This window comes from Adiantum capillus-veneris, chromosome 8, assembly GCF_014529385.1.
Source record: "Adiantum capillus-veneris isolate H3 chromosome 8, ASM1452938v2, whole genome shotgun sequence".
Taxonomy (NCBI): Eukaryota; Viridiplantae; Streptophyta; class Polypodiopsida; order Polypodiales; family Pteridaceae; genus Adiantum; species Adiantum capillus-veneris.
In genome coordinates, this window is record NC_140938.1 from 44,282,100 (window position 1) to 44,306,761 (window position 24,662).

A 24,662-nucleotide genomic window follows, 5' to 3' on the forward strand; every position below is an offset into this window, starting at 1 on the left:
CAGATTGTAAATACAAAGCCATTTGACCCTTTCAACCCCATTTTTGGTTAAACCTAAGGTAGCCTTGTATATAAGGTACCTAGGTCATTTTGTAAAAGGAGACTTTAATCATAATCAAAAACTTTAGATCTGCCGTCTACTGTGTGTGTGAGAGAGAGAGAGTGAGCGTGAGCTTTATCCTCTCGCTACGCCCGGCTCGCTCAACACATTGGAGATTCGATTGCACCATTGCTGTAGGCTCGAGGAGAGCTACACGACAACGCCAAGCATTCCACGCGAGACGAAGCGCACACGTCGACGCATCTACGAGCTATTTGTGGTCGTAAGTGTATCAAACGATGTCTGTTTTCTGCATGCTAGTAGTCTATAGAATCGTGGCGACATAAGCTACTCATAGGTACTCATAAATTTCAGTTTCGGGCACTTTCAAAATTCTGCTATGTCATCCTACGCGTTTTCTGCAGATGGGTTTAGAGTGTAGAAGCTTAGGGACAGGTGTATCCTAGTGAGGGTATGGTGTTCCTTAAGTTTCGTACGAATCTGGCATGATTAGGTGAGTTACCTTCCGTATGTGTGTATGTGGCTAGGTGGTGTAGTTGAGAGCAGTGAGGTTCTTGATTGTGGTTTAGTTGGCCTTCCAGAGTGTTGTATGTGTAGGATGGTCTCAGCCTGACAAGCTAAATAGATTTCCTCCGTGTGTCTATCGTGTCATCTGTGTCCTCGATTGACATTATGTTGATCTAGGTAGTGTTTGCATGCACTTCATGGGTGTGTGAGTCGTGTCCTCCAACACTTACCTACATTAAACACACGAACATTTAATCTTAATATTGAATGAATGGAGAAGAAAACATGGACAAATAGACAGAGAGAGAGAGAGAGAGAGAGAGAGAGGACTCATAAAGGGGGAGGGATTCCTGTGTAGAGAGATTTCATTGAATTTCTGTGAATTTGTAAAAGCACTGCGCTCCGGGTGCGATGAAGACTGAAGTTGCAATCGCGAAGGTGATTCGTCTCTGCTCATAGATGCTGCTTGCCCCACCACTAAATCTAGTTGATCGGGTGAAAGAGACGCTAAGAAGCAGTAGTAGTGCTTCTTAGCGTCTCTTTCACCCGATCAACTATATCTAGCGGTGGGACGAGCAACATCTATGAGCAGAGACAGATCACTTCCTTCGCAATTTCAGCTTCAATCTCCATCGCACTCGGAGCGCAGTGCTCATCCTCCCTGCTTGTGAGAACATACCTAGAGCATACGTACCTGGAGTGGATGCAAAGACCATTAAATACAATGACGCAATGACGCATATAGACAGGAATGGACAAAAAGCCACGTGAATACAATATATATTATAAAACGGAGCAAAATTGTTCAAATACAATATTTATGGCTTTAAGAGGTCTCTCTCTTATCTTCGCATAGCTCAACATAACTTCCTATATCTATATAGAGCTCTCCGTTTAGACAGATGTCCTCCGTTTCATTTTGTAGATCCTCTGCATGCACCCCAAAGAGAGTAGCAGCTTGATGCTCGTCTGGCACCACCTCAGCGACTTTTGACTGAGCATCTTCTCCGATCTCCTCCATTGATGCCGCTGTGATTAGCACATGGTAGCCTTCATACGTCCGTGCACTACAAGGGGCTACCTCTATGATGTACCACCAGTTTGATGCAGACTTTGTAGGATGAAATATCACCTGCCAGAGCCACATAACTTACATGAGAGCTTCCAAGCACATAACTTCTAAAATTGGATGTTAACTATCTACATACTTACTTGTTCACAATGCTCGGGTAGTACGAAAGTGTCTCTTAGGTCAGTCCATTTCTTAGTTGAATCCACCTCAAGGAAACCAGACTCTCCACTATGCACAGTAGCGTTGCGACCCTCCATGATTATCTTGAACCATTACATGTCGAACAAGTCGGCAAAAAATCCTCTATAATCGATCCTCAAAATATATTGTAGCATGCCGAAGTAAGTGAGTTCCGCCACCATAGGATCTGCATCAGAGGACCGTTGTCGACTAGACTGTTCAAATTTTGCCATGATTTCACAATCTTGAGTAAAACACTTTTTGTCGATATGTTCCACCCTAAAATATCGACCTTTACACCATGCTGCTGTGTACGACTTATACTACAACCAACAAAGATTATGAGTGGCCGTTCAAACATCTAGAAAGTAACTAGTCGTACATTGCAAATTTACCTTGGTTGCGCAACCTCGAGAGTACTCCCACCCCTCCTCAGTCACTTCTTCACCGCACTGTTGTGCGCTTTTCAATTGGTTGTGCAACCATCTTAAGCTCATGAATGTTGGTAGGCTCTCCAGACCCGCGGGATAGTGTATCAATGGTCGTCTTCCCCATCTCCACTCGATTCGTGCCCTTTGTCGCTCTTGCTTTGCATTATCATAATGTGAAATCCACTTTTGCATCACTGGATTGTGAAGCATGCAAAATTGGTTGATTTTAGCCTCTAGATCTTCCATCATCTTCTTCTCAACACCGAGATTGCACATGACAATCCCATATATGCGCTCATTGTTATGTATGGAGCCTCATTTACCCTTGTAATTTTCTGTGGTAAAAGCGCACATTTGTAAGGCCCCCATTATGAGGAGAAGCCATCGTGCGTGAAGGAAAATCACTCACCGGAAACCAAAATTTTCACGGACAAGAATCAGGGGCAACTTTAGGGGCCTCGGGGGCGGAGGCCCCCGAGACTTTTTTTTTCCCTTGTCGAAATATTCCTTTTCGCCGGAATATTATGGTCGAACGGCGACCGGAAAGTGGTCGGAAAACAACCGTTCGGTTGGCCGGTGGCCGGTGGTTGGAAGTCAATGGCCGTGGTGGCTGGTGGCCGAATTCAAAAGCGGACTTGTCTTCTCAAGGGCGGCCACACATGGGCGGATTGGAGGGTCCGATTTGGACTTATTCGCACAAGGGCGGCTACACATGGCTGCCTCTCATAAGAGAGGGCAACCCTTTTGGCCTATAAAAGAAGGTCATTTCTACACACATTTCATAGTGTGAAGTTGATGCAACAAGGTGAGTGTGAGGTGGTGAGAGTGAAGCAAGGTGGGAGCTCTATTAAGGGTTTAATCCCTTTGTAAACTACTTCTTCTTTTGAAGTGCTAAAGCCATTGAGTGGCTGCTTTCTCGTGGACGTAGCCCACATTGGGTGAACCACGTATATCGTGTGTACTCTCTCTCTCTCTCTCTACTCTATAATCTCTTGTGTGTGAAATCTATCTCTCTCCATTAAGTAATCTACTCAAAAAACTATTTAGCTACGTCTTATTTCCTAACACTCATCATCTATGGTTCGCCATAGCGTGTCATGGGCTTTATCAAATCCGTCTAGCCACTCTCCAATGTAAACTAGAGACTCTCATACCAGCCAACCTTTTGCAATGCTACCCTCCGGACGTGCCTTCTGATGCACATATCCCTTGAGCGTTTTCATGAAACGTTCTAAAAAGAACATCCATCTGGAATGTACTATGCCAACTATTTCCACCTCATCAACTATGTGAACAAGAAGATGCACCTGAATGGTTAGCATGGTAGTAGAAAGTGTTTCTCAAACATGCACACAACCTCCGCAGTGTTTAGTTTGGCGAATGGTATGGAGTCTATGTTGATCTCCTTTTGTGAGATCCATTGCACCAACTTTTCAAGTTTGTAGATTATGTTACGAACGTCAAGAGATAAACATCCCTCAATGGCCACCAATAAAATAAACTGCAAAACACGTGTAGCAATGATATTAAAGTCCACACACAAATTTGTTACACAATTCCCACTATGATATATTCAACTTCAAACATACCTGACACATTTTATGCCAGTCGTGTGACTTCAAACTAGTAAGCTTTCCTTCTTTAGTAAAACACGTTTGGAGCGAGTGCATTACATCTGTGGGGGTTGACACAGATCGAATGGTCTCTTTTACTTTGCGTTCTTGGGCTCCTGTGAAAATCCATGGCGCTTTAGGGAGGTTTATTGATCCATCGGATGCTGTCTGCGGCAGCCAATATTTCTTCATACGATCCACATTTCTAAGGTCAACCCTGGCTCCCAAAGTATCTTTCTTGCCAGTCAAATGGTCCTAGAGCAGATTACCCACATTCTTGAATATGTGCATTGGATTGAGCAAGTGATTGGTCATGAGTCGGGGCCAATATGGTAACTCGTACCATAGAGTGAGTCTCTTCATCCCTGGGGGCAAACCGTCATCACACATCTCCTTCTGCTCTAACCATGCTTGTGCAGCCATCCTCGGTGGCTCTCTTCCCAAAAAGCCATCGCGTAACACATGATTCTCTGGAAGATACGCTTGATGACCTTCGTAGATTTGCTTCTTCAATGAGGGCGCCTGACGTGCATTCAGTCTAGGTCCACATGTGACACATGCTTTGTATCCGCTTGTTTGAAGCCTTGCATGTATAAACATGATAATAGATAAGCTTGAGAAAAACCAAGATTTAGAGTGTTTGAGTTTGAGTGTAAATCACCTGTGCATTCTGTTAGTCCGGGATAGTCATGCATGGTCCACATTAGAATGCCTCTGAACAAAGCATTCCGTCGACCTGTGTGTCGGCTCATATCCACCACTTCTATGCCGATCCACAATTGTTGTAGCTCTTCCAATAGTGGACGAAGATACGCATCCATATTTTTCACTTTATATTGCCCCGACACAATCAAGCTTAGCCATAGGTGCCCCTTCTTCGTAGTCAACCACGGGGGAATGTTGTAGTTGACGATGACAACGGGCCATACACTGTAAGATGTTGATCTTTGACCAAATGGATTTACACTATCCATAGCCAAGCCTAGGCGCAAATTTCGAGCTTCCCTGGAAAAATCCGACCATGTTTCGTCTATATGTTTCCAAGCTGCACAATCTGCAGGAATCCGTAGCACACCATCCGAATATTTATTCTCCTCATCCCATGATGCTAGGGCGGCTATGGACTTAAATTCAAAGAAATGCTTGATGCGAGGAAGCAGAGGAAAATATCGCAAAACCTTTTGTGGAAGTTTTGTTCCGTGGTGATCTACTCAATATCTCTCGGAATCACATTTCGGACACTTCTCCATGTCTATGTATTCCCCTCTGAAAATAATGCAATCGTTAGGACAAGCATGAATCGAATTGTAATCCATTCCCAAGTTTTGCAAGATCTTTCTTGCTTCCTCTCTGGAATCTGGCATCACATTATCAGCTGGGAGTAATTGCTCTTTGAGCAATCTACACAATGAAAAGAATGCGATGCAATTGTGTAAGTAATCTATCGGATCATTATACATCTAGAGTTTTTTATTAAAGTAAACACATTGTAATAGATCACCTGAAAAGCGCTGTGACGCTAGCGTCACTCCATCCAAACTTTGTCTGCATGTTGAGAAGAACCAGAAGCGCCTTCAATGTAGACACACGTGCTCCATCATACAATGGCGTATGGGCTTCACTTTTCATATCATCATAAATAAGTATTTTTGAATCTATGATCGTCTTGATCATTTCATTGATTTCGAGCTCAAACATTGCCTCGTTGGGAATGTGATCTGCATGATCATCCCCCGAGTTGTCAGAGGCTACATCTTGTGGCCTCACATATGCTGCTTGACCAAAGCGCATGCGAACATGTCTATTGGGTTGCAAGATTGCTGCCTGTTGGCTAGTGTCAAAGTCCGACGAGTTATAATTGGCAACAACTCGATCTATAATAGATGGATCGAACTCGCTAAATTTGTGAATGTGATGCAAAGAAACGCGTCTTGTCCGTCGCACAGCATGCTTGCATTGATTACAAGGACATAAGATCCTCATTGAGAGATAGATGTTTCGGTTGGACGGCCCCACATCCTCGTCACTACTCATAATGAGGTAAAAACCTTATGACTTGGACATAAATCTAATATTCTATTGGCATCCTCCGTCTTTTATCTCTCTCTCTCTCTCTCTCTCTCTCTCTCTCTCTCTCTCTCTCTCTCTCTCTCTCTTTGTTCACACTGTAAACTACCTCACATTCTCTAGTCATGTCCAATCCCCGCACACCTCGGTCTAGAGGTGCATGGAGATCAGAACCACCGGGTTATAATCTTGTCTTTATTGGTCAATGCCTATATTTGTGGGTATGAGAAATCTACACACCCACGTCTACATGATAGTGCATGTAGTGGACAAAACCCCTTTGCCTCTTCTCTAAGCGCTGTAGCATTTCACAACATCTTAACATCTTTTCATGGTAGACCTTTGTTCGAGGGATTACTTAGCACATTACATGTTGGCCATCAATCTGAGTATCATGCCGTTGAAAGCTTTCCAACTTAAGGTCGCATCCGTAGAGAGAAAGAGAGGGATCACCGTTCATCTAACTCTAATTTTTTAACCGTAATCTCGAAGGTAGACTCTAATATAAAAACTCAATCCAAAATCTAATCTTAAATCTAACATAGTTGAACATGTGGTGATTCGCGGCTAATTGAATATGGTTAGTACATGAGTTAATAGGTGTGAGATTCTGATGGGAATATACATATTGTTGTGTAACTAGTGTTTGCTCTTTGGGCAAAGCGCACTTTCATTGACATGCACTAAAATCTAACATAAATCTAAAAAAGTTAGTCCATCAAACATAAATCTAGATCTAATTCAATATTAAACTCAAAATAAACCTAAATCTAATCTAACACCTAAACCTAAATGTAATCTAACTTAAATCTAAATTTAATCTAGTTAATTTTAAATCTTGTCTTAATCTTAAATCTAAATCTAATTTAATATTAAACTCAACATAAACTTAAATATAATCCTATCTTAAATCCTAAACCTAAATGTAATCTAACTTAAATATATCTAACATATATAGCTAATCTTTAATATTTTCCTAATGTTAAATCTAACCTAATCTTAATCTAACTAAGTCTAAATCTAACCTAATCTTAAACTCAACATATCTTTGGTTTTTTATTCTCTCTCTCTCTCTTTGTTTTATCTCTCTCTCTCTCTCTCTTTTTCTCTCTCAATGTGTGTGTATGCATTCTTTGTTTATGTATGTGTGTGTGTGTGTGTGTGTGTTTTGTTTATGCATGTGCTCTCTCTCTCTCTCTCTCTCTCTCTCTCTCTCAAAAACACAATGTGTGTGTGTGTGTGACTCTTTCTCTCTCTCTCTCTGTCTCTGTCTCTCTCTCTCTCTCTCTCTCTTTCTCTCACAAACACAATGTGTGTGTGTGTGTGTGTGAGAGAGAGAGAGAGAGAGAGAGAGGAAGGGAACATGAGAGAGAGGAGAGGGAAGGAGCATACCTGGCTCTCCTTCCTCTCCTCGTGTATGTGTATGTGTGTGTGTGTGGAGAAGAAAGAGAGGGAGAGCGTGGGTTACCTCTTTGCTTGAGCATCAAAAACTCAGATATGAGATCTGAGTTTTTGGGCGCTCTCGGTTTATTTTTTACCCCTGTCGCTATAAGCCTCGCTATGTAACAAATAAACTAGCGACGCTCATAGCAACACCCACAGCGATGCTAATAGCGACACCATGAATTTTCACTTTTGAACGTCGCACTTCAAGCGTCGGTAATGTGAAGTACCTCTTGTAGTGAATGATCTCCTAGACCCAGGAATCAAACAAGAGTTGTTTCATCTACTATTTTTAATGATTATTTTGGAACTAAGAATTACAACTGGGTGCGTATCATAACAATGTGTGCTTGTCATTCATAAGTTGTGTAGACATGTTGACTCAACACTTAGGTGTGGGTTCAACCCTTGACTCAGCACCAATTGCGACCTTTGAACCATAAGATGTCTCCAAATCCTTTCTGTATCATACTATCTTGCGGTAACTATGTGCCACTATATTTTATGGCATAGAATAAAAAAAATTCAATACATGAGGCATGAGTAGTGTTCGGGAAAATGTGTCTCAACTTAATATCCTGCCGGTTTTAATTTCAAAAATGTCGATCAAGGGCAAGGGGAAAAGGAGAAATTCTGCCCCCAAATAGACAAAAATAGTGTAAAACCCCAAAAAAAAAACCAAAATTTTTGAAATTTCTTCTTGACAAAATCAAAGGAAATAAATTTTATATGTTTGGAAAAATGATTTTTCCAGAACACTTGGCATGAGGCATTTCAAAATTCACATGATTTTCTGCTAAGAGGGACGGTTGTCTCTATAGCGAGAGAGGTGGAGTACCAAACACGTTGGGACGCTGCCCTCATTCACCTGGACAAGCTGCCCGGATACCTGCAGGACGCCTATCCCTCTGGGCTCTCTCTCTCTCTCTCTCTCTCTCTCTCTCTCTCTCGCACACACACACACACGCACACACACGCACACAGACACGTTGTATGTGCATTGAAAGACACTTGGAGTGTCCTCCATATCAGAGTCCGGAAGGCCCTCTCTCCTACAGAGACTATGGTTGATGAATATGTGTGTGTGAGAGAGAGAGAGAGAGAGAGAGAGAGCCCATCTAAGTTCCTCTGGAGCGCGACGCATAAAGAGTGGTCAGATCCTTGAGTTATGGCAGACTTAGAAGAGGGAGAAGAGACTATCCATGTTCAGAAGTGCAGCTTTCTCACCCTTAGAAAACGTGCGTAGTCCATTGGCAAGCGCATTGGATGAGGTGCTCTAATATGGGTTGCCACGAGAAGCTACCCCTTCACAACTCCATGACAACTCCCACCTGCTTGCACAGCCAACGAGCCACGCCCAGCTTGCACCTACCACTTTCATTGGCATTTGCATCATCACCACCACCAGAATCAATGGCTTCCTTTGCATCAACAGTGCAACCGCACAATCTCGATGCACTACCGACTGATCCATTACCACATTCGCCATCACTTGTTTCATCCTCATTTGTATGTGCTCCATCTCCAACACATATATCATCTATTTTAGAGTCTGCCGCAGCCTCACCTACTCCCCTTTCATTACCGACATCACCAGCATCATCACCATCATTGCCAATTACATACTCCTCAATCTCTTCAACAATGCAACCATCACCAACTATGCCATCATCATCATCACCATCGGTGACCTCATTTTCATCGTCGCCTTTTCCATCATGCCCGTGGCAATCAATACCAAGTGGAAATTTACATCATGCAACATGGACAGACCTATCCCTTCCATGGACATCACCCCATCAAGTTGCACAAACATTATCATCATCAATGTCAGCATGTGATGGATCCACCCACATCATGTACCATTGCCTTTGCTGGCCTTCAGCTGTCCATCATTGGTGGCGTCACCCATTGGAGTCATCGCGGTGACAATCCTCGTCGCCTTCCTACTCTTTGTCCACGTCTCTGAATGGACCCTCATCGCCTTCATCTGCATCAAAGGAGAGCAATTTCACCTTCTCAATAGCAGCAGAGGTTAGTGCTAGCGACGTCCCGGGGAGGCTCTCCCACGCAAACGAGCTGTAAAATTGTAGTTTTTGCAAGTCTTAGCTTTTTTATCTTTCCTTGAGTCCACTGTCAAAGGTGGCAGCAAATGTGCTGCCTTAGAGGGGGGCATCATTGTGATCATGAGAAAAAAATTTGCTAGTTCTGTTTTGCATCATTTGAGTGTGTGCTTAGTTACCATCTTGACAACCAAGTGTGAAAATTTTGTGATAATAGGTTTGAGAATCATAAAAGGGAAAATTACCAAAATACCCCTTTAATTTGTGGAAATTCCCAAAATACCCCTCAAATTTCAAAAATTCCCAAAATGCCCTCAATATTTTGTCATAATTTCCCAAAATGCCCTTCAAATTTCTCAAATTTCCCAAAATACCTCTGGTTGTAAGATTAAATATCTTCAAAGATAAAAAAAGTTGTAGTTTCTCATAAGAAGATTGATTGTCTATCAATACAAGATGCTAAATATAGAATTTGAGCTGGTTATGTAGGGTTTGGAAATGAATTGTTTCATTATTTTTAGACATAATTGCCTTTTTCGGGAGGTGATTTGTGACAAATTACCTTCTAAGCATTCAAACACGGATCTCACTTGTCAAAAAGGAATAAAGATTAGAAAATCTTGAATAATCCAACCAAAATAGATACAAGGGCATTTTGGGAATTTGTGAAATTTGAGGGGTATTTTGGAAATTTCCACAAATTAGAGGGGTATTTTGGTAATTTTCCTATCATAAAATTATGGGGACTGTATTCAGATCAAGAGAAAGCAAGTTGCAAAAAAATGATATAAAACAAACGTATTTGGGAAGAGGTTCCCATTTGGCTGTATCGTATGTGTCAATGGCTTGCCCGAGGGATTCACTGTGTTTTTCCATACGGTACCACGTGAGTGTACAATAGGGGGGTTTTTGGATTTTGTACATAAGCGTAAACAATAGGGGTAGCCCCTCATTATTTCATACTCATACCGTACACATAAAGAAGGGGGGGTGGGGGGGGGGGGGGGGGGGTTACATTGGGGCTACATTCAACTACCTGAGCCACCTTAAATACATTAGTAACTCTCTCTCTCTCTCTCTCTCTCTCTCTTCCCCCATCGAAAAGTACTTTCATGGCGTGGTGAAAATAAGGGCAAACTTGAAATTCTCTTGGTTTTTTGGTCAAAATTAGAAGCTTTTATTGCTAAATACACTCAAACTTATGTAAATTTCCTCATTTTCTTAAAGCCAAGCTCAAACCTCTCTAACTTGTCGAAATTCCCAAAGTACAATTCAAATTTTTAAAATTCCCTTTGGTCAGATTGTACTTTTTATTCCTTTTTGACAATTGAGATGCATTTTTGAGTGCTTAGCATGTAATTTGTCACATATTACCTCACAAAATTTGCGATTATGTCCAAAATAGTGTTAGAAAAAAACCGGGGTCCAATGTATTTTAATCGGCTGAAATCCTAAAATCCCTGTTAGATTTTGAGCTTGCCTTGAAGAAAACCAGGAAGTTTTCACAAACTTTAGTGTAATTACCGGCAAAATATTTAAATTTTGACCTAAAAACCAGGAGAATTTCAAGCTTGCCCTTATTTTCTTCGGTGAGGAAAACTGTATTTTTCTAGCCTTGGTCCAAAAATAATGAAGCGATTCATCTCCAAAGCCTACATAACCAATTCAAATTCTGGTTTGAGCATCTTGTATTGATAGACAATCACTCTTCTTATGAAAAGCAAAAACCTTTTTTATCTTTAGAGAAATTTAATCTCACGACCGGGGGTATTTTGGGAATTTTGGAAAATTGAAGGGCATTTAATCTCATGACCAAGGTATTTTAAATTTTGGGAATTTTGGAAAATTTAATCTCACGATCAGGGCTATTGGGGATATTTTGAGAAATTTTTAAATTTGAAAGGTATTTACTTGTTTGCTTATCATGATTCAAGATTGAAGTTTGAAGGTGGGGCACTGTGTGGGCGTTTGTCCAAACTCTATGGTCGTGTGAGGTTTGAAGTCCCAGAGTTAGAAAAAAACCGGGGTCCAATGTATTTTAACCAAATAAAATTCTACAATCCCGGTTAGATTTTGAGCTTGCCTTGAAGAAAACCGGGAAGTTTTCACAAATAGTGTAATTACCGACCAAAAGCTTTAAATTTTGACCTAAAAACTGGGAGAATTTCAAGCTTGCCCTTATTTTCTTTGATTAGGAAAAATGTATTTATCTAGCCCTGGTTTGAACGCATACCCTAAAAAAGTTCTCACCGCTCACTTCATGCCCTTCCTTAGTGCTCAACTCCCGCCTGCGTGCATCTCTTTCAATGCTCTTCGCTATGGAGCCGCAATCTGCTGGAGCCTGCTGGCGCTGAGTCCTTGACGCGTTTCATCCATGTTCAGCCAATTACACTGTGGCCTGCTACACCTACTGCAAGAGCTCCCGAGTCGGTTCTGAGCTGTTGGATGATGCGTCTTGGAGGCTTGGAGCTTACTGTGCGTGCTGCAACCAAAGACACAAGAGGTTTCAAGCTCTACCCGAATCCCGACCAGTGATATATAATAGCATTGTGAGTAATTAAATTATATCATGCCTTTGAGCTTCTCCATTTTAATCAATCATCTTGGTTTGCCTGTATGCACCGAGTGATTCATCTAGTTTAAGTTAGGTTGTCATTTGTGAGCAGCATGCTCCCATGATTGTGTGGAATTTGGTAGTGCAAGCAGCACTTGCATTGATCAATAGTGCCCTTTGCCAATTGAGCTTCCAGTAGACAAGTAGGAAAGCTATGTGTAAGGACTGATAGGACAAAAGACACCCTAGATTTATAAAAGCCGGGTACTCTTCAATCTTATCACACTAACGACTCAAATGAATTTTAAACAAATTAACCTAGAACGATGCATTATTCCATTGAATTGAGTGTGATCTTCAAACTTCTCAATTTGCAACCTCCCCCCCCCCCCCCCCCCCAATGGATGCTTCGCAACAACTAGTTGAATAGGATTGCACCCACGAACCCACCCACATCTACATGTTGTAGGGGTTGAACCATAACCCCTTGTCATTACCACAACCTAAACAATTGGTTTTCCAAAGAGGAACAAATGCAGCTTAGAAAAGTTTGCCATTGGGGAAAAGTTTGTCTCAGCTTAGCCTTGAGTACATTACGTAGCGAGAGAGAGAAACGCAAAGAGGGGAAGGCGGACAAAGATCAACAGGGGTAGCCCTTCAACCCTTCAAAGGCATTTAAAAGTTTCGGGTGTGTATCATGCGTTTTTATCATAATGCATGATGGCCCAAAGTAAGCCACATCCGCATCCTAGATATTTCAAGCATCGACAAGTGTGGGCATGCGATGTTGGTTCGATGCTCATATTGGAGGTTAACTCACCTAAGAAGGTTGCCAACATGAAAGCCTTGAGCTAGGCCTTAATGGATTAACATTCGATACCCACACATACTAGATCGCATGCTTTACCTAGCCACTTGGTCAGGCCTTTAACTCGACCACCTTAGTCGGTCTTGTAATCTCATGACCACTTTATCATCGGATTGATTTCTCAATAGGGCATGCAAGGGATAGTCACATTAGCTTCAACATCATACTATATATATTAATAATCCTTTAAATAATCTATAAGAGGAAAGATAATTGTAGCTAAACTATTTGTGATGCGCTCTAACTAAGATACAATTTTAGCAATCTCCAAAAATGGTATAATGGTAAGTACTTGAAAGAATCCAGCACTTATTTTCTCTTGTGTGTTACATCACCGACGTACCTGTGCATTTGATCTGTGTCTGTGATGATGGCACCAATGCAGGTGTCACTTTGCAGTGCCGGGGTTTTGAAGGATCAGACTAGCATCTCCTTAGCCAAGGTAGCAAGTGCAGGTTTCGGTTGACCTTGAAGTAGCTATTGTGAAGGGTACGAGCCATGATGACACTCCGATGGAGGAAAAATACGTGCAAGAGGTTCTCCACTTGACATCCTATTCAAGGTCTTATGTGAGTTCATGCGTCCAGGCTACTTCCAAGCGTCTGAGTAAAACTCATGGCTGGATTGTCGCCATCAAATCCCTAATGCTTTCCCATCGCCTGTTGAGAGATGGAGATTCTGCTTTTGAACAAGAGCTTACACTCTCTGGAAACGGGGTTTGCGTGTCCTGAATGCTTCAAATTTTTGAGATGAGGCTCATTCAAATGGTTGGGATTTTTTTGCATTTATTCATGCTTATGGCCTCTACTTAGATGAACGTCTGGATTGCAACTCGATCGGTTCGTTTGCATCTTGGCAAAAGCAGGGGCGGATATCCCCTTACAACGAGTCTAGATATGACTACAATGATATTGGTCGGTACAATGCTGCTTATGGATCTAGGGATTTTGAAGATCAAGGGAGACTAGCTCAACAACAACAGAGAAAAGCTGTTAAAGAAATGAAACCAGAGGAGCTATTGGAATTTTTTCCTTTTCTTCAGCGTGCGCTTGATCGCGTGTTAGCGTGTAGGCCAGCTAGAATGGCAAAGGTCAATCGGCTAGTGAATATTTCCCTCTATTTGGTGGTGAGGGAGAGCTTCATGCTATATACGGATATCCGTGATGGATTGGCCATACTACTTGATGCCTTCTTTGACATGGAGCCAAGAGAGTGTAGCAAAGTGTTTGTCTTTATTTTGTATATAATTACAAATATAGTCTCAATTTTGTCACATGGTCATATGGCTTGACCGGGTCTCTTGAGCTATCCATTCTTACCAAATGTGTAGTTCTGCCTCTTTTTACGATAAAAAGAGTTTTGTTAGTTTTGTTTCCATGTAGTTGCAAATTCTATAGTCTGAATTTCCCACATGGTCATAGGGCTTAATTGTGTGTGTGTTATCTTGAGCTATAGTTTCTTGCCAAGACACGTATAGCATACCTTGGGTTTATGTGTCACACATACATAATGTATTTATTTTGCATATAATTACAAAGATAGTCTCAATTTGTCACATGGTCATATGGCTTGACCGGGTGTGCCATCTTGAGCTATTGATTTTTACCTTCAGCTCTTCTAGCTATCCATATGGCCCTTGACCGGGTCTCATGAGCTATTCATTCTTACCAAATGTGTAGTTATGCCTCTTTTTACAATAAAAAGTGTTAAAGTTTTTAAGATTGTTAGCTTTTTTTCCATGTAGTTACAAATTCTATAGTCTCAATTTCCCACATGGTCATATGGCTTGATTGGGTGTGTTATCTTGAGCTATAGTTTCTTGCCAAGACACGTCTAGCATACCTTGGGTCTATGTGTCACACATAAACAATGTCTTTATTTTGTATATAATTACAAATATAGTCTCAATTTGTCACATGGTCATATGGCTTGACCGCATGTGCCATCTTGAGTTATCGATTTTTACCTTCAACTCTTCTAGCTATCCATATGGCTTGACTGGGTCTCCTGAGCGATCCATTCTTACCAAATGTGTAGTTGTGCCTCTTTTTACGATAAAAAATGTTAAAGTTTTTAAGACTACTAGCTTTTTTTCCATGTAGTTACAAATTCTATAGTCTCAATTTCCCACATGGTCATATGGCTTGATTGGGCGTGTTATCTTGAGCTATAGTTTCTTGCCAAGACACGTCTAGCATACCTTGGGTCTATGTGTCACACATCCACAATGTCTTTATTTTGTATATAATTACAAATATATAGTCTCAATTTGTCACATGGTCGGGTGTGCCATCTTCAGCTATCGATTTTGACCTTCAGTTCTTCTAGTTTTCAAAGTGAAATATGGTATACCAATGTGTCACATTAGGTTAATGTAGGAGCTTTGATGTGATAGTTTGAAATAGAATTAAATAAATATATATATATATATGTAGGTTGACTTGAATGTTTCTTCTTTCTAATAGGATATCTATATAGTCATTAATTATGGCAAAGGTTAAGAAGAAGGCATTTCTTTAGTCTCTAAGGTCAACTCTTTGCAAGGTGATTAGTGAATTACCCTAGAAGCAGGTACAAAGTATTGTGCAAAATGAGACGCTCATAGACAAAATGCTTGAAAAAGAAATTGTAAGTGCGGTCTCCAAGGAAACCTTTGCTATAAGCAAAGACAAAGCTCGCTAGTTTGCTTATAGTAACATTGGTAACATGGAGAAGTGCGTCCATGATTTATATGAAGCTCTTCACAAAGGTGTTCAGTCGATAAATCTCAAAGGCTTGGGATTTGGCTTGGTGTGTAGAAAGAGAGAAGAGTAAGCGTGCCAAAGATATAGATACACAATATGTGTTATCTGAAAAGCTACGAAGGGAGCAAGTAAACCAATCAAGTGGCAAAGATGAGGGATGACTACGCTTTAAAAATATTGACTTAGAATTGTGCTTAGTACTTAGATAAAAGTACTTGCATAAAAAGATGATGTGCTCTATGAAAGATTTTTGTTTGACATGGCATGTGGACCAGTGAAATGTTGATTAAGGGGTGCGCACTTCGTTTAGGAAACTCTGATTAGACATTTCACTTTGATGTTTTGATTTATGTATTTTATGTACACGGAAGCCATATGACATGGACATGCCATTTTGTTGATTGTGTAGCATGAGAAGCATGACATACTAACACTCAGAATGTAGTTTGATTTTGAGGGTTCTTAAGTTAATTTGGTAGGCTACTAATTTTGTGTTTTCATTTTGTGTTTGTTTTGTACATGATCGGCTATCGATGTGGACATGGCCTTTTGGTAATCGTGTGATTAGACTTTGTGATTGGAGGTTTCCTATGTACTATGATATGCAGGTCATACCACCACTTTGAAGTTAGATTACTTTGACTCTATTGAAAATGTGCTTGATTTTAATGTGTAAGATAATCTTTAAATCCCAAGTGGGAGCCCAAGATGAGGTGGACAATTTTTTTGGAAAAAGAAATTATGTGATGAAAATCCCATGTGGGAGCCCAAGAAAAGGGTGTACTGTTTTTTTTTGAGAAATAGGTCTCCGTACAAAGGAGACTCTGGCAAAATTTTTAAGATTTATATTTTATGTACAAACTCAAAATTAAATACAGATGGTGCTTTTTTAAAAGTTTCATTTTGCTTAAGCATAGACGTACGTGCATTCATATCACATATAATTTTTTTTGTTCAAAAAGATTAATCTTTTAATGGGTTGTTTTGTAATGTGTTTTGATTTGATGAGTGAAGTTTTTCATGGTTGTTTAAGAGTATGCATTATTTGTTATTTAAAGAACAATCCATTTCATATGTGTGCCTTAAATCCCATGTGGGAAGCCTACTAAGTAGGTGGCTACTATCATATGTTTTGAGATTGAGATTTGTATCAGTTTACAAGGTAAATGCTATTCGTTTTTTTGAAAAATTACATTGAAATGATTGGTTTATTTTAATTTAGTATTCATTATATTTGTTGTTTTTCATGGTTTGTTCTCTTAACATCTATTGCAAATGAAAACACACTACAATGTACACTTGCTGTTCATTTGTAGTTCATCATGTATTTTTACAATAGCATGTGCTTCTGAATTGTTTTGTTACTAGTATACATACAATAGTGGGTCATTACATTCTGTACAAAATCTGTATGAGGGGGGATGGCTCATTGCGAGAACATCCGTATCTTGTCCGTATGTAGGGGGGTAGGTTAGCATGTAAGATACCGTACAGAGGGGGGTTTCTCTAATTTTGATGCACGCAGGTGAAAGTGAAAGGGATGACATGGAGGCTGCCGAAAGAGTAAGCTCTCCTATTGCACCTCTCCAAAAGCATATTAGTGATGCAAGGTATTGGCTCTACAAAATGGTACCAATCTCTAAGAAACTCAAAATTTTCACCTTGCTGGTTTGTAGTGGTTTGAATGACTACATATTATTGTTGAGCTCCAAGATTGTCAATTATGGTGAAAAGAGTAGCTCTTTAATCTTCCTCATTCATTGTGGTTGGTTCTCCCCACGACTGCGTAAGCTCTTGCTCCTCGTTCTCTTCCTCTACCACTTTTTCCATTTCTACCTCCTCTTTGATCGTTCCCTTGATTTATTTGGGGCCGAGGGTTGGATCTAGCAGTAATTCCAAGGTTTTTCTCTTGTGAAGAACTACTAATTCTATAGTGTCCCACTTGATTGCATCCATAGCATCTAACGTTGGGGAAGTTCTACTCTAAGGTTTTTGTGGTTGTTATTACACATCATTGATTGGAAGTTCCTCACGCCCTTCGTCTAAAGTTGTTGAAGCTGCTATAGTTTCTTGTAGAGGGATTTTCTTCTACTGCAAGAGGTTTGGCTCTGAGAAGGGCATCTTGAAGTGATGTTGGTTCATAGATTCAAGGCATGTGCTCATCAATGGTTTGTTAAGGCCTTGCCAGAAGCGAGCAATCTGTTGCTCTATTTTCATTTGAGGTGCGTAACGTCGTAAAGACATGTATTTGGTGTAGTACTCCTCCAATGCAAGTCCTGATTGGCATAGGGTGAAAAACCCGTTCATCTTAATGGCTTGATATGCAAGAGGGAGGTAGCACTCTTTCACTGCCTACAGATCTTCCCCCAAGATGGACTACTGGTAGGGTTATCTCTACAATGCTGTTTCCCCCGGAGTTCAGCATCTCTAGTGAGACAAAAAATGCCTAGCATAGCTTGAATTTCTCTATCAGTCCTCACTACCAAAAAGTAATCATCTATAGGGTCAGGCCAAGCTTCGACATACAATCCATGAGGATCCTACTATGTACAAGGGTACCAAGAATCCTATACTAGAATCCTGTGGATTATGGGTGGGTCAGACATATGATGAGAAAATACAACATCTTTTGGCCCTCTAAAGCTTGGAGATACACCGATGGGTCTAGTTCTACTTGGGTAAATAAATTTGGAACCCTGATAAAATATCCAATGATTCTTGCAAGCCGTCTGCAGGGATGGTCTCATTTGGCTTTTTGGTTCCAATGAAGAAGTAGACTTAAATAACCCAAAGGGATTTAATCCACTTGAGTCTCTATGCAAGGCCTCCTAAATGCTCCCCATCAATGAGCAAGATTCCACCAGATCTTGATTGGCTGACCCCCCAAGTGAGAGAAGAAAACATATTGTCTAACAATTGCGTCACACTTGTACAAACTAAATAGTGTCAAAGTTTGTGTACACCCTCGCAGATAATGTTGAAAATCATGAACCTGCGCGGTAGGCTTGATGGATATCTTTGTGATGGGATTTTTTTTTCTCTTTCTTTTTCTTTTTCTTTCAATATATACCACCAATGCACTTTACAAGGACAATTTTCAATCATATACTCAAAACTCTTTTTAGGTGCAAGATTTCAAACAACCATGATCTAATACCAAGTGAGAGATCCCTAACCTACTGACTTAAAACTTGTGATGGGGTCCTTGAAAAGTCTCTAGGCCTAATGAAAACAAAGTCCCTAATTAGTAAGAAAAATCTAGGGAACAAACCTCATCATTGACAATGTCTTGAGTCTATAGCCCTGGATAAAGACCTAGTCTTGTGGTCTCGCTAGTAAAAACTGGACAACAACTTAAAAGACCTAAAACTTCTTTGGACCTATAACCTCAACATAGGCCGGGCATATAGATCCTATCCCAATGCATTTTTCTCTCTACCTATGTGAGAGTATAGCCATTGGTGGACAATGGAAAAGTCTACTAGACATTAATGCATCAGGGATGGATACTAATCGTGTCTACCCGTTCATGGTTGATAGCCTTAGTTTATCCCCACTTACCACCCCGTACTAACACATGATTCTTTATTTCTAATTACTACCATATTCTTTTAACACTTAAAATGATGGTTCTTTTCAAATTTCCATAGTAGTGTTTCTTTAAAACAAATCCTTGGAAGCAACATTGCAAAAATTCTTTATCAAACAAACATATTTAAACTTAAGACAAAATACTGTCAACTAAACAACCATGAATAAAAGCTTTAACTTCGGTTTTTCTCCATTTTTACAATACTTTATACATCATGCAACTACTCCATATTTAGTAGGCCTTTTGTGTAACTATCTATATAATTTTGTGCTAGACTACAAAACCTATAGAGTAGCAATCCTAAAGTGTTAATAAATGGGTTTGCTTGATGCGTCGTTTTGTCAAACAAAACTATTGCGTTATGGTTATCTTATCGATTGCGCTAAAAAATGGCATAACCACGAGCATAAACACAATTTGGAACAAAATTACCTTACAAGTGAGTTATAACATACACTAAAATGCCCTAAAGTGTACATTTATTTTGTTTATTGACAAATATTTGTAGCTGTTGACGTTACGTTAGAAATTGTTTGAAACTAAGAGTTTGAAAAATGATGTTGTAAAGGTGTTCATCTAAAGGTGAAATGAAGTGTTGCTATTTTGTATTGTTGAAATGCTTGAGAACATAAAAACAAGTACTCTTCTTGTTCTCATGGCTGATCCATACTTGTTTGTGTAGCTTGGTGGGGAAAGCACTACGACATAGTGTGGGGCGATGATAGCTTCCCTCCCACGTCGCTAGGATTTTTGGCATCTTTTCAAGGATGCATTGTGTCCAAATGCTGCCTAGTATTGCGGGCACAATGTAAGGTTTCCACCTTTCTTGAATAAAGACAATGTGTAATGATCTTAAATTGAGAATATTGGATATATAAATCAATAAACCCTTAACATCAAAATAGGTGCATTTGGTATTTCTCGAAGCACAACTTTAGTTCAACCAAATTCTTTTTGAATAAAATTCGGATAGAAATCGACCCCGCAATCATATCTGGAAGGTTACACGAATAGTTTGAATAATTAAATAATTGAAAAACCTAGTAGATATTATATCACATGGGCTAGACGATATTAAATCACATGGCCTAGCAAATATTTTCTCACATGGACCAAATATTTCTAGTCTTTTAAGTAGAAAATTGCAACCAAAGTAGAATTGTAGTTTCAAGCTGGGTAGGTATGGGGGAAGATGGTTGGTCATGTCAGGGATTGAAATAGGAGCACATGGTGCATGGTGAAGCTGGGGGGTTGCTTAAGGATAGCCCCTGCTTGTCAGGAATCTATAAAAAGGCTGGTAGCTCTCACAACTTCTCTCTTAGACCCGAAGACCCTGCCATTTTCTCGCTAACTTTACAGAGAGTCTTCTCAAATTCACTAAGAGAGAAAAACTCTAAGTGACCTAGTCGAAGTAAATAACCCTAAAATCCATAGGCTAATGAAATAAAATTTCATTTAGGTTTATTTTTATACGTATATTATAAAATAGAAAGGATCAGGCTTCTCCATGTTGTTAATTAGCTTCATTCTTTATATATAAACTGTTGAATATTGATTCTCTAATTACGAATAGTAATTACATTATTATTAAGATGTATTAGGGATAAAATTACTTAATTTTAGCATAAATTAAGAAGAAATACACTAAAAAACCTTCGATAGCTAGAGTAAAAAGTGTCTGGCTTTAGTTTCAAAATTAATAGAAAATATAGAAACATAACCTAAAAACTAATGAGGTATTTATGAGAGATTCATACAATGCTAACAAGTTGTGGTAATTATGTCAAAATCATGTTAATAATTTGAAAATTATTAGGTCCAAAATTCTCTATTTTTAACAAAAACTTAATGGGTAGAATCAATAAATTAACTAGCTAGATTATGTGATAATTTTTAGAGTTAGAATACAGTGTTAACAAGTTGTGATAAAAACATCTGAATTGTGGCATCACTATATTCATGTACAAAGTTGCCTTATCATTGACACTAATTTATATTATACATCTTTGTAGGATGCAAAAGAGGTGCACGTAAAAGGAGACATGACTACCCATGAGCTTGTTTCTTAGATGAGTATTGCAAGAATAGACACAGCTTTAGCTAAGCTACATGCACTATGAATTTGAGGTTGCTAACTCTTCTAAATGAAGATGCAATAACTCTTTTACTTGCATGTCTGGTCCTCACCGTGTTTAGAAGGAAAAGCATAGGTAAGAGAATAGGTGCGCACGGTATGGCAAGAAGGTCTTTTTCTTTAACTTCTCCACTTCAGCTCGTTGGTTCATGTAGTGGTGCACATGTGGAGAAGATACACTATGAACTTTCCGTGTAGCTTTTCTTTGGGCAGGTGGTAGTGGCTTGAAATTCTCCCTTTTTCGTGCTCTATTTGTAGTCTTATTTATGATACAAGAGTGCTTTCGATGACCACTAAAACTGTCGTAATCCTTAAAGTTGTCATCGACTTGAAATTTGAAATCTTGCTCTTTTTTCACCTTCACTTTCCTTGACCTAGCTCCAATCAAAAAACTAAATTTGATCTTGAGTTTTTGGAAGAAGCTGGAAGAGTGCACTTTCTGCGGGCCTTGATTGTGGAGAAGCTCCTTCAATGTCGGTTGCTCATGGTTGGCTAGCAAAGTTGCTTGAGTGAACCTTCTTTTATGCAAAAAATACATAGCATCGTTCTTGTTGAAGTACGTAGAATCAAGAGAGTGTGAAAGCTTCGATGTACAAGGTGAGGTAGTGGAGGCATTGGTGCAGTTACGAGGTGCCGGTAGTTTCTTGCAAAAAGAAGAGGTGACCACATTAGAGGGATGAGCTCTAGAGAGTGAAGACACTTGATAAGAGGATGGGGGCTTCTCAAGTATGTTGTCTTCTTTATAATATGGATAGGCAAGCTCCTCTTCCTCAATGTGGAAAACTTTGGGAGGGGATACACTAGAAGTCCATGAATGGGACTTTGGGGCCATGTAGGGATGAACCACCATGTGGGTTTTTGGAGCTTCACTAATTGGGCGAGCCTCACTCACTTGTGCTTCATGAACGTGTATTTTTTCCAAAACGGGAAGCTCTGCATATACGCTCACGCTCTGCGCACCAGAAGGGGAGAACGGCAGAAATTTCCCATTTTGGAAAAGCTCGTCTGCATGGGAGAGCCTCTTCGGGACGTCGCTACCACTGAGCTCTGCTGCTATGGAGCTGAAGGTGAAATTGCTCTCCTTTGATGCAGATGAAGGCGACAACGGTCCCTTCGGAGACGTGGAGAAAGAGTAGGTAGGCGACGAGGGTTGTCCCCGCGGTGATGCAATTGGTGACGCCACCAATGATGGACAGCTGAAAGCCAGCAAAGGCAATGGTGCATGATGTGGGATGGAGCCATCACATGTTGACATTGATGATGATAATGTTTCTGCAACTTGCTGGGATGATGTCCATGGCAGGGATAGGTCTGTCCATGTTGCATGATGTAAATTTCCACATGGTGTTGATTGCCACGGGCATGATGGAAAAGGCGACGAAGAAGATGAGTTCACCGATGGCGATGGTGATGATGGCACAGTTGGTGATGGTTGCATCGTTGAAGAGATTGAGGAGTATGTAATTGGCAATGATGGTGATGATGCTGGTGATAGCTGTAATGAAAGGGAACTAGGTGAGGCTGCGGCAGACTCTGAAATAGATGATATATGTGTTGAAGATGGAGCACATACGAATGAGGATGAAACAAGTGATGGCGAATGTGGTAATGGATCAGTCGATCGCGGATCGAGATTGTGTGGTTGCACTGTTGATGCGAAGGAAGGCACTGATTCTGGTGGTGGTGATGATGCAAATGCCAATGAAAGTGGTAGGTGCAATCTGGCCGGGGCTCGGCTGTGCAAGCAGGTGGGAGTTGTGATGGAGTTGTGAAGGGGTAGCTTCTCGTGGCAACCCATATTAGAACACCTTATTCAATGTGCTTGCCAATGGACTACACGTTTTCTAAGGGTGAGAAAGCTGCACTCTTGAACATGCAGATAGTCTCTCCTCTCTCTTCTAAGTCTGCCATAACTCAAAGATCCGACCAGTCTTTATGCGTCGCGCTCCAGAGGAACGTAGATGGGCTCTCTCTCTCTCTCTCTCTCTCTCTCTCTCTCTCTCTCTCTCATATTCATAAACCATAGTCTCTGTAGGAGAGAAGGCCTTCCGGACTGGGATATGGAGGACACTCCAAGTGTCTTTCAATGCACATATAACGTGTCTGTGTGCTTGTGTGTGTGTGTGAGAGAGAGAGAGAGAGAGCAGAGAGAGAGCCTAGAGGGAGAGGCGTGCTGCAGGTATCCGGGCAGCTTGCCCGGGTGAAAGAGGGCAGCGTCCCGACGTGTTTGGTACTCCACCTCTCTCGCGATAGAGACAACCTTTGAATTTGTCCCTCTTATTTTTCTGAAGAGACAGAAAATGTATTAAAAAGGACGAATTTGAGTTTTGAAATGCCTCATGAATTGAATTTTTTTGATTGTATGCCATAAAATATAGTGGCGCATTTTTGTAGAGGCACACGATTGCAAGAGTTTTGGTTCAACAGCTCCTCTTGGGATGGCCCAAGCCCCCAGTCTAAGCCCGCATCTCTATGCTCTACCAGGTACATACATAGAGCGGGTGGGAAGAACCGTAGATCTCGGGTAAAGTAATCTTGGAGGAGAACAACTTAGGTTCAGGGCTAGAAAAATACATTTTTCCTAGCCGATCAAAATAAGGGGAAACTTGAAATTCTCCCGGTTTTTAGGTCAAAATTTGAAGGTTTTGCCGGTAATTACGCTAAAACTTGTGTAATTTACCGGTTTTCTTAAAGGCAAGCTCAAAATCTAACCGGGATTTTATAATTTCAGCCGGTTAAAATACACTAGACCCCGGTTTTTTTTTTTTGACATTGCTTAGGTTGAGGGTAGGACAACATATGATTTCCTTTTGGGGCATCATTTTCATCGATTTTTCGGTACCTATTTGGACCATGTAAACGAAGCTAGATGACAAATCATTAAATCTCTTCTTTAACTAGGCCTCCCTAGCTACCTTTTGAATAGTTGATAGAGGAAAATCACCAATGGTACTAGACCTCGAACGATAACTTTCCTATGAATGTACTTAATATGGGATATTACCATACAAGTATGGGATATTACCATAACTTTCCTATGAATGTACTTAATATGGGATATTACCATACAAGTATATTGTTCTTTTTTACCGCAGGATAGCACGATACAGAGAGGATTTGGAGACATCTAGTGGTTCAAACATCGCAACTGCTGTTGAGTCAAGGGTTGAACCCACACACATGAAGAGAAAGCACCTAAGTTTTTGTGTCAACATATCTACACAACTTATGAATGACAAGCACACATTGTTATAATCCGCATCGACTTGTAAATCTTAGTTTCAGAATAATTTAAAAAAATAATAGATGAAACAACTCTTGTTTGATTCCTGGG

General features: G+C 40.4%; 1 pseudogene; it reads left to right on the forward strand.

The window, feature by feature from the left end:
* Positions 1–13,228: 13,228 nt before the first annotated feature.
* On the forward strand, positions 13,229–23,100 carry LOC147452055 (putative clathrin assembly protein At4g32285; annotated as a pseudogene).
* Positions 23,101–24,662: the final 1,562 nt, after the last annotated feature.